At 37.3% G+C, this 12,140-nt stretch overlaps 1 protein-coding gene across 3 annotated transcripts in view; it reads right to left on the reverse strand.

Moving 5' to 3' along the window:
- The window catches only part of nol4lb (nucleolar protein 4-like b), a gene marked incomplete at its 5' end in the record, with an annotated part of 130,275 nt that overhangs the window by 60,184 nt on the left and 57,951 nt on the right, over positions 1-12,140 (reverse strand). The window lies entirely within an intron of this gene.

Here is a 12,140-nt window from a genome sequence, read left to right on the forward strand (position 1 = left end):
AATTACGACTGGGCCCCAAAGCACACTGCAGACAGCAAGAATACATAGAAGCGTTGAAAAAGAGAGTATAGTGTACTGCTTCAGAATACCTGTTTTACAGAATATGGTGAAAAACATGATTTATTGGTGAAAAATTCACATTCAGACCTCCCAAACACCTTCGTTTTTTTGCCTTTGTGCAACTGCTTTGAAAATCAATCAATGAAGATGAATCATTTTGTAATTAAAGGAATATGTATCAGAAAATATTTGATTCACATCTTTGCGCTGCGGTATATAAGGCTACATAAATACACAATTTATCTGCTGACAAACATGCATTGAAATGTCTAAACGTAAATAAAAATCAGTGCTTCTCAAATAAACTGATATTCTATAAGCAGACATATTCACACTATTCTTATCATGCACATGACTATGGATTAAAAGTAAAAAGCAAGGTTGTGAAAAGTTGAAAACTTTCATTCAATGGAACAGATGGCATAAACTCTAGCTTTGTAAATGAATATACTACCGTTCAAACACTCTCACAAAAAATCTCTAGCAAATCAATACTTTTCTTTTGAACTTTCTATTCATCAAGGAACTGTTAATGACACATCAACATATTAGAATGATTTCTGAAGAATTATGTGACACTGAAGACGGAAATGATAATGATGCTGAAAATTCAGCTTTACCATCACAGGAATAAATTAGGCCTACATTTTAAAATATATTTAAATTAGTGCTGTTAAATCACATGTATATATAATATAAATTATATAAATATATCTAAATATTTAATATCTAAATATTAAAACAAATTCTGAAATATATGCATGCATGTGTGTGTATTTATATATGAATAATAATTATACACAGTACACACACACACATATATAATGTAAACATGGACTATTTTGGATGGGATTAATTAATTAATTAATTAAACTCACAGCAGCACTGAGCCAGTGGCGAGGATAAATTAATTTGAATCAAATAAATCGTTGCATTCTGTTTTTCCCCACATTTGACAGCATAACATTTTCAACATGAGTGTTTGGATGACACTTCTCAAGTACATTTGTAATGTTAAGGGTACGGGGAATTCACAGAAACATTTGGCAAAATAATTTTTGACCTCAAACAAGGTTAAACTCAGAATTTGAAAAATAATTATTAGGCCAAAAAGAAAAGATGTAGAAATCATCCTAAATTACACAAATGTACTGTTGTACACATAATGACTATGTAATTATGACTATTATACTTATTTTGTTCCCTTGACTTATTAAATTGCTCCTCTATTTTAGAAACCCGTTCAGTTTGAGAGAATCATGTCGAGCCCTTCCACTTCAGAAGGATAGCCATCATCCCATTTTAATCACATAACAACCTATATCCTCAAATGAATGTCTCTAAATAATCTCAAGAGCTCAGGCGGTTCCATTCGGTAGTTACAGTCTGGAACATGTGTTCATTATCTACATGAACGTCTCAAGCTGGCTCAATCGAATGTACACGCTGTGCCAGGTTAGTAAACCAATGAAATACCTGTGCATAATGTGGTGGACGGAAGAGGATGATTTATTAGACAGGCGAAAGTAAAAGCTGCCCCAGGGACAGCGGGGTGAGGACCCATCTGCTCATGACTGTTGTTGAAGGGGAACCCTGCCACCCCGCCGCACGGCACAACCTCCGTTTAAACAGACGCATTCACCCCCAGAGCTGCCAATCACACAATACCTCCCACCAACAGCACAGCGCCAGCTCTGATTGGTTAACGTGCTTGCATGCAAATTTGACAGTGCATTATTAATAGGAGAAACTCTCCTTCCCCGCTGCTCCCTTAAATGAGTTTTTGCTGTTAAAATACTTTATTCTATGCCAGTTTAATGTGAAAAGGTGACTACAAAGCAAGCCACTTCTATATTGTCTTACTAAATGCCATAGTGGCTCAATGGTGCCTTCAAAATATTTAAACATATTGTACGCTTGAGTAACGTGGTGAAAAGCAGTGGCAAGAGTTTGGGACAGGACTTTATGGACACAATACATTCTGCTTAATGCAACTAGCAGCACACAAACTACATACTTTACCATTTAAATCAACGAGGAATGTGTTTTAGGAAAGTCAACATGGCGCAACAATTAAGATGTTCTACTTCTGCTAGTTCTGATTTTTTGACATCGAGCACAAAAGTGTGAACAATTTTTATTTTTATTTACACTATCATTTAAAAGTTTGAAGTCAGTAAGATTTTTTTTAAATAAATTAGCACATTTATTCAGCATTCATATATTAAATTGTAAAAAAAAGTGTAAGTAAAGTCATTTATAATGTTACACAAGATTTCTATTTCAAATGAGTTCTATTGAAATTTCTATTAATCAAAGAATCCTGAAAAATGTATCACGGTTTCCACAGAAAATATCAAGCAGCACAACTGTTTTCAACATTGATAATAATAAGAAATTTTAAAAGACTGGAATAATGAAAATTCAGCTTTGCATCACAAATTACATTTATAAATTTATTCAAAAAGAAAATATTATTTTAAACTAATAGTATTTCAGAATTACTGTTTTTACTATATTTTTATCAAATAAATGTAGCCTTGATAAGCATAAGAGAATATTACCAATCCCAACCTTTTGAATGGTATAAATATACACAATAATAGGAATGTATATTAAAGTTCTGTTACAATTTGTTTCTTTACAAAAAAAAAAAAAACTTGTATGTAAAAATTCTTTTTCTCACAAAACCAGTTTTTTTTGTGGCTATTTTTATATTTTTACAAAAAGAACATTTGCAACAAGCTAGAAATTATACAGCTAAAATGTAACTTCATAAATTCACACTTTTGGAAAATGATAACATCATGAGATGCAAAACATTACTTATTGGTTTGTCGTTTTTACACATTTTCACTCGTTATCTTTCAATTTTGTTAGTCATGTTAGCCAGATAACAGTATCTTGGTAACAAATTAACATAATTTTAAGTTGAGACATAAAAATGGATGTGCAATATCAACAAATTATTTTCAGTGGCAGTGCAGGAAAAGCGATCGTTCTTCGTCAAGTGATTGTCGGTGTTGTCGACCAGCCTGAAACTCTCACACTGACCCAGGGCCAACAGGCCATCCTTATTGTTGAGCCCTGCACTGACTAATAATCAACGTTTGAATAATACATCAAACAAATACAGCAATCGGATACACGTGTATGTGTATAAATGTGCCCCCAGAGATCAAGAATGATGCCCAGGGGTCAGCAGAAGTGAGCAGGGTCAGATGATAGGAACAGACAGCAGAGGGAGGGGTCAGAGAAACCCATTTTAGGTCACAAGGAAACACGCTGGCTCAAACCATCAGGAAGACAACAAAGAGGACTGCACTTAAAGCGGCCACACACCCGTCCCACCCCCCCAAACCCTGCGTAATGTATTCTGCCGCATTTTCATTCCCTTGCTGAAGTCCCAGAATGGACAGCACCTCCTTAATCATCTTCCAATAGGACATCAAAGAGGAGCCGCTATTAATCTGACATTTAACTCCTTTTCAATTATAATCTTGTAAAATCGCATTTAACCGCTTCAAGCCCGCGATCAGCGCCGCACGGCTAATCCAATTTAGGACAATACAGGTCATCAGCGGCCGAATCTCTCCAACTCCATCGGCTCGCACCCCTACGGCTCAATTCTGATGGTCTTTTATTAGTTTTTATTGTTTATTAATGATCATGCTTACGGCCTCCTCTCATCTGCATGCATGTGACATTCGGCTCTCTCCCTCGCTCTCTGACAAATTGCTGTCTATGCAGATAAAGAGAGCAGGGACAGCCTGGCATTTTCCCCCTTCACAAAACATCCTGGCTCCTCCATGTCTTTAATGAGAATAACCGATAGAAACGAGTCCAATCACCTGGTTTCTTCCATTTACAGAGGGTTTGAGTGGCTCTGTGCATGCGTGTTTCAGGGTTTCTTTTGTCTTGAGAGCTGTGTGTGTGCGTACACAAAACACAAAGAGCAGACGTCCTTGGGAGATGGTCTCTTCTCAACCAGGGCTGGGCGTTACCTTTGTCCCGTTTCGCTTTTTCATTTAGTTGATTAACTTTGCTTTCATAATGATACGCTTTTGGGTGGGTGAGAATGAAAGGAGCCTTTTATCGCTTTAACTGATTTACGTTCACGCGGCTTGAACCTCTGAGCCAGGAGTGTGGACATTTGTAGAGTGACTTTATTAGCAGGGTTAGCCTGTTAGCTGCCCCGCTGTATACTGAGCCGTAAATTGTCTAAATTAAGGCATGAAGGGGGTAAAGTCTTTTAAAAATCATTAACTTCAAGAGCGAGTCTATTTTTAATAGCATGCCGAGAGGGGGTCGGACTACCTGGGCTTTCTTCAGGTCTAAAGTTTAAAAAAAAGGTCTTGGGGGAAAAACAAAAAAAACAGATAGCATATTAATATACAGGTTCATCACGTAAATACACATGCACACACGCCTAATGTACCTTCAATGATTGATGCCTACCTTCAGAGGCATGCCGTGATGTTTTGTCAAGCACAGAGGCACTAAAATATGAATACAAATGAATGTCTTTCTCTGAGACAGCTTAAAGCATGCATGAGAACACTGGGGTGACATTTGCTTTCCTGAGCTTGTAAAAAAAAAAAAGCCTTTGTAAGGAGATTGGCCCCTTCCGCCTGCGTTAAGAGATGAGGATCTTCTAGGCTGGGTTATGGGAAGGCTTTTTGGTACCAGGGCCATTTAAAGCTAATCCAGTTAGCAAGCCAACCCTTCCTGTCCGACTCTTCAACCTTTCCTTCTCACATCGGCAAGCAGGCTGCTGGTGTCCTTGTGAAAAGCACAATGCTGTGGAAACGTAACCCTTGGGTTTATGTTGGCAAGTCCAAAACAATTAACCTGATTAACTCCATTTACGTTTCAGATACTGTAAAAACCAATAAAACTCTCACAAAATGCCTTTAATATTGATATAACTGGGTTTAGACTTTTCACAGCACCTTTTCCACATTGAATCACTCAGCAATAGAAAACAGTGAATGCAGCCCCAACAAAAGAGTGAGATGGTCATGCATTTCCTGAGCATAAATCATTGGTTATGTGATTGTTTTGCATACGTCTGGAACAAGTGATAGTTCTCACTCAGCGTCTTGTCTTATTCAATCTGCAATTAGTTCACCTGCTTTTTCCATCTTTCTATGCATGGCAAGGACAGCGACATGGCTCCAAATGCATAAAGAAATACCTTTGAAGACTTAAAAATAAATAAATAAAAGGAGGAATGCTAAGCATATATATGTGCTGCCATGGAAACTGATATAGATCTGCAATACTGAAACTGATTTAGACAGAAAAAAAAACAGACATACATTTTTAGTCAGTAATGTATCTGTGTTCTAAATATAAAATAATAATTGTTTAAAATTTAAATTTTTTGTCTGCACAGACATTTATGCGAGTTCTAATAAAATAATAATAATCATAATAATGACAAAATAAATTGATAAAAAAGTTATTTTAAGTTAGCAACAGGAAGTGTTATGGCACAGACAGGAACTCAAATCATGATGGCACATTCGGCCCAGGAGCCAATTTCTGCCACATCCACCACACTCAAGGTCACAAGATCTTTCTGGGCCCAAGGATGAACACTGACAGCTGTCTGTCACGTCAAATCCTTTATTTCTCACGTCCAACAGATGTCTGAGCATGTTACACGAGCTTTCTGTCTTTGACCGCCTTCCCTCCGTCCACTGGGATCAATAGCTTCCTAAGGAAGCACACTGTATCATTTCAACACAGAAAGGTGAGCGTATTCATAAGAGTGCCGTTTCTCTGCTAAGGCATGTAAGCCTGCACACTTAAACACGGAACCATTCGCCCTCAAACACTCACACACAAAAACACACATTTTGAGGTCCGATGAGGATTAACATCTTGTAGACCGTGAGCTTCCACTACAGAATATTGATTAAACTGGCCATGAAAAACACCAGCACTGACACATAAGGTAGACATACATAATCATGCCAAAACACTTCATACACACTAGGTGATCGCACATCCAAAGCATGCTATAAAGTAAACGCTAGATTAAAAAAATGCGAGTGCAGATGTGATCGAATCACTGGAAGGACATACAGACAGTTTGATATCAGTGTCTGTTTGTGATATTACACCCCAGTGTCAGCCACAGGCTAAAAAACATAAAGCATTCTGTTACATGAAGACGGGCTATGATCAATGATTCTGACTGGACCTTCATTGATCCAGAGGCGAGGGGAGGGGAGTTATTTCTGCCTGCCGATGCCCCTCTTTTCCTCTCTGAAGCGCAGCGAAACCAAATCTGCATGCTCTGTTACCATCCTTGCACATTATTCTATACACGACCCAGAACAAAAGCCAAAAAGAGGAATGAACTTCTCTCAGAGGCATCACTCCTATCCGTCATAGAGGTTTCCACAAGCTTTAAAGGTGAAGCGTGTCATTTCTTCAATGTTTAAAACACGTTGTTTGTTATAATCACTTCCTTTGTTCTGTGGAATACACACACACAAAAATATGGCCACTCCTTTCAATACAATTAAAGTGAATGAGGGCTGGGACTGTCAAGCTTAAAAAAAGGACACAAACGATAAAAGTAGTTCATATGACTTGTGCATTATATTCCATTTTTGTGATAATTTTTTAGGTACTTTATAAACAGATGATTGTATTTTCTTTTATAAAATAAATGTTAATATTGTGTGTGTGTGTGTGTGTGTGTGTGTATGTGTATATATATATATATATATATATATATATATATATATATATATATATATATATATATATATATATATATATATATATATATATATATATATATAAATTTATATAAATTCTTCTCATGTAATATTTATATAATTTATCATGCTTACATATTTATATATAATTAAAATTAATTTATATCAACAGACAACATATAGAAAATTCAATACTTTACTTTAAATTAACTTTACCTTATAATAAATAATTTTTTTAATTTATATCACAACAAACAATATTTCACTGAATGAAGTTAACATTTATCAGTAGGCATTTCAGATTAATTAACCACGAGAGTATGAACAGACATCAGTACGAAGTCACTAGGAAAATGAAAAACTTCTGAATTAAATTCCCTTCACATATCTTTTCTCCTGCTGTTCCCCACTGATCGCTGATTATCACTAGGGCTGTAATCAACCAAAGAAAATCTTGGTCGACTGAAGTCCTGAAATTTTCGACTAAAAATCGACTAAAATAACGTTAGGAAAAAAAAAACTTAAATGAATAAGCTGCACACTGTGCGCAGTACTTGGTAGCCTTGTTGTCTCCCTAAATTAATTATAAATAAACATAAAAAACTAGTAGGCTATTTGCTGTAGGCTATATTAAATAGTTTTTGAGCTGATTATTTTGCACTGAAATGAGTCTGACACACGAGTCTGTCGGCTCTGACAGCGTCGCATCGCATGCACCTGCGCAATATCATAGACTATGACTTCCGAAAATATGGCACTATGTGTTGTCAACTAGATATCATCACAAGAACTTTTGAGGAATATGCAACATAATTTAGACAATTGTTTTTGTCATATGTATTATAATAACTGACAGACACTCATTTCAGCCGCTCTGTGCAGCTCAAACATATGAGACACGAATAGACTATTAACTTAAAGCTTTTACTCTTAAACACAAAAGGCACGTCCTCTTTAATAAAAAAGGAATATTTATTAAACAAGCCAGATCAAGAGCAGAAAAAACGCTATCACAATTAAATAAATAATATACAAGAAAACTAGCCTTCTTCAATCTGTCTCTCTCGCCAGCGGGTTGGGCTAATCCAAAATAAGTGAAACAATGGGGGTGTTCTGAAGGCAGACTGTTACCTGTGAAACAGGGGTGCTCTGAAAACACCCCCATTAGCAATTAGTGCTTTCCACCTGATGAAATGAACGCGGCGCGGCAAAACTAATGAAATTAACGTGGCTCGGCAAAACTGATGAAATGAACGCGGCAAAACTGACAGTACAGATCCACTAATAGCGCGGTGTTGTGACGCTTCCCCTCATGTGTATGTTGATGGGCGTTCCTCAAGTTTACCACTTTGGGTGTACGTTTGAGCCAGCGGGGAATGAAACACAAAGGACCAATGAGAGACTTCTCTTCGCCAGTGGGTTGGGCTAATCCAAAAGAAGTGAAAACAATGGGGGTGTTCTGAAGGCAGACCGTTACCTGTGAAACAGGGGTGCTCTCAAAACACCCCCATTAGCAATTAGTGCTTTCCACCTGACGAAATGAACGCGGCGCGGCAAAACTGATTAAATGAACGCAGCAAAACTGATTAAATGAACGCGGCAAAAAATCGACCAATCAGAATTTTGGTCGAGCCAGAACGTATCGACCAATAATCGACTAATCGACTGGGAGATTACAGCCCTAATTATCACAGCCATTCCATAGCAGACATGACAACCAACACTAAGTCAAATGTACCGGTAATGGCCAATATACCCTATCGGAAGTTTCTTAGAAAGGATACCAACTAAAAATTCCAGGGGGCAAAAAGTGAAATCTTTATGGTGTACAAACATAAAAGTAGGCTGCCTTTTTATCTAAAAATCCAGTTTGTCTGTGCAAAAGCATTTGGAAGCTTCTATTAAAAGTCTTACATTCCTTAACAAATCAATGTAACAGTTCCAGGCAAGGCATGAATCTCCATGAACTCCATGGTATTGCGAGCATCATGAATAGAAAATATTTTTTTTTAACTAAGTACCAGTTGCTGCAATCTGATATAAAAAATATATATATATATAAAGGTGAATCCACTTTCCAGGGCAAGGCCACTTTTTTTGAGGATACCACACAAGCTTTTGTGTTTGTAACCTTAGAAATACAGTATTGTTCCTGCCTGGCAGCCAGCATGGATAACTGCACCTGCATTCCCAATGACTACTAGAAGCTGCTCATCAAATCCTGTCTCTTGTGGTTGCTCAGTCAAATGTCAGCCTTTGAATCTACATACAACAGTACAAAAAGTTAATTTCTCATTTGTTAGAACTGTTCAGATAATGGGTTTAGCTACTCTGAAAGTGGACTTTATAGCCAGTTTCTAGCCAGCCATTAATACATAGAGTGTGCTGTATGTTTAAGAACACACTATGCATGAAATCTGACATGCTGAACCTAAACAAACTAACAAGAGCTATTTTTAACATTTTATGATATACACTACTGTTCAAATGTTTTGCTTCCGCACAAAACTGAACTTTTATGTTCACCAAGGCTGCAGATTTGATTTACCGTATATATATATATATTTACCGGAATTCCGTAACAACTTAATTTTGTGAATAATTATAATTTAAACAAACTATTCTGATCTCCTTCAGGCGCAGGTCAGTAGAATAAAAAAAAAGGTCTAAAGATGCGCTTTTTTAAAAGCTGAAAAACAAGGTAAAAATGGCACAGAATGGAAAAACATGTACTGTGTGAACGATCCCTAATATGCTGATTTGGTGCTCAAGAAAAACATCTTAATATAACCGTTGAAAACAGTTGTGCTGCTTAATATTTTTGTGGAAACAGTCATGCGATAAATTTTTTCAGGATTCTTTGACGAATACAAAGGGTCAAAAGATTATTTGAAATTGAACTGAAATAGAAACATATATATATATATATATATATATATAAAAAATATAGGAAACCCTTGTATATGACTAGACTAATATTAGTTTCAATGGACCTTGATTAAATGCATGTCTTATGGAGCTTTACATTAGACATGCTCATGTATTTAAAAAAACAGATGGAGCTCAATAGAATGTAACAAAATGCAGGGGTCTCGATATGCCTTGACAATGTTCATGGCGGGATGCCGAAAAAATACTCAACACAAAAGAGATTTCTGTCTCAGGACAGCTTGCTATTAAAGCAACACAACAACATTGGGGGGGGGGGGGGGGGGGTATGTATTCTACCTGCTCTGCTTCCTGAATCAGAGCTGATCTAAACACGTGACCTCTTCCCCCTCTCTGCAAGGAGGCATGATTGCTCCCTGAAGTATTGCTAAATGAAACAATGAAACACATGGGGCATTTCGTTGCATTGTACTGTGGGGAAAAACATCTTGGCTTTTGTGTAGATACTTGCTTAACTGATATATTCTACAGTACGACTGCAATTCCTGAGTTCTTATTAGGGATGTGCTCAAGGACTCGAGTACTCGGCAGTGACAGCGATAATCGTTCATGAAAATGATAAAATCGCCATGACTTTTAAAAATTTATTTTTTTCGGATTATTTCTGGTTATTGCGACATTTTGGGCAGTTAGTGAGGTCTGATTGGTTAGCGTTAGGACCACAACATGCTGTCCAGACTAGCAAAATAAAGTGAAATATATTAAAGTGCGCAGTGATGCCTGAATCACTTTAATAATGAAAATACAGTTCTATCATGACAACTGTATCGCATGGTAGTAGGTATGACAATGTTGATATATTTGATCTTGGCGGAATAGATCTACTACGCTGCTGCAGAGCAAGTATGGGACTTACATGCCAATACATACATGACACCCTGCTGTGAGCAAATAAGACATGCTGTTGTACAATACATTGTACATGAATTACCCGTAGCAGATCTATACAGGTGGAGCTGGGGAATGTGGAGGGTTTCTGAAAGTGTGCTGCACTAGGCAAATGCTAACCAAGTATTTGAATGTTGAGCACGCAAGCTCATTGGCTACTGATACAGCAGGAACCAATCAGCTGTGGTGCCCTATAAAGAATGACGTGCATGCGAGCAGGTTGAGTGAAGGACCTATTAGCCTTGCGCCATATAGAGTTTCATGATAGTACTTTGCATTTCGGTGCAAGATGTGCTGCGCCAATCTGCTATATCCTATAATGAGAACATTATTGTAATAGAATGTTGTAATGTTTGTGCTTTAGTTGCCATATGTTCAATGTTGTCACGGCAAGAGCGCATCCACAATAGGAGTTACACATTCAGACAAGCACGTTCAAGTTTATGTGTGCATTCACATCCTTTTGTGCAGATGTAAGTTGTAATATTACTTTTGTGTTATATATATCTGATTCTAAAACTGTTAGCTCCAGTCCTTGATTCGGAGTATTGTGATAGAGAGATTGAGTGACCAAGTGTATTACCTGCATTCAGATTTAACATTTTCCTTCAGGTCAGTCCTATGTTCATAATAAAAAAATCAGCTTGAATGTCCGCTGCGATATTTTGTCCTTTTTTAACGGTTAAGGGGTTTTCACGTGTCCTGACCCTGACGGCACATTTGTCAATTGTGTCTTGTTCCTGTGTTCACAACAAGTTTCAGTCCTTTCAATATAAAAGTCTTTGCTAGTGAGTGATTCACTCAGAAAGACTCTGCTTCACGTTATGCCTAACAACGCCATTCAGCCATGACTTATTTATGATACAGCACAGCCTCTCGTACCTTTTTGCTTACTTATCTCATATAGGATGCGTTTGGTTGAGTTTATTAACCCGCTAGCAAAGTGCTTCAGTTTATTGGTGTTCATTCACTCTTCAGCATCAGTTATTTAAGACAACATTGATGATATTAATAATAATAATAATAATGTTATTTTTTTTGTCATATTTTTTCAACAGTAGGCCTATGTTTGAATTAAAATAGTTTCTCGTCTTCCAAGGATGCCTGGAATTACTTGATAAAGTACAAAACTCCTAGCCTAGAAATCTAGACGCACCCTAGCGGCAGAAAATTGATTTTGCCACGAGTGTAGTCTAGCAACTCTCGGCAGACCTGAGAGCTGGAAAAACCAAACTCAGCGTGTGTAGAGTCCGTGGGCGGGCTTAACATAATGACGGCAGAGTTGCGGAGGTTCTGCGTGCTACTCGTAAACAAAGCTGATGAACAGCGGCCGTTTGAATCGGCTTTGGCCGCGACTCTGGAAGACTTGGAGTTCCGCTTTTCTTTGAGAAAAGAACAAAGAACGGCACTGAAGTCATTCTTAAGAAAAGAAGATGTGTTCGAAGTTTTGCCTACCGGATACGGCGAAAGTCTATCAACTAACGTTAGCTCGGCTTCACCTTCTTC

This window comes from Gobio gobio (assembly GCF_949357685.1).
Source record: "Gobio gobio genome assembly, chromosome: 21".
NCBI classification, from domain to species: Eukaryota; Metazoa; Chordata; class Actinopteri; order Cypriniformes; family Gobionidae; genus Gobio; species Gobio gobio.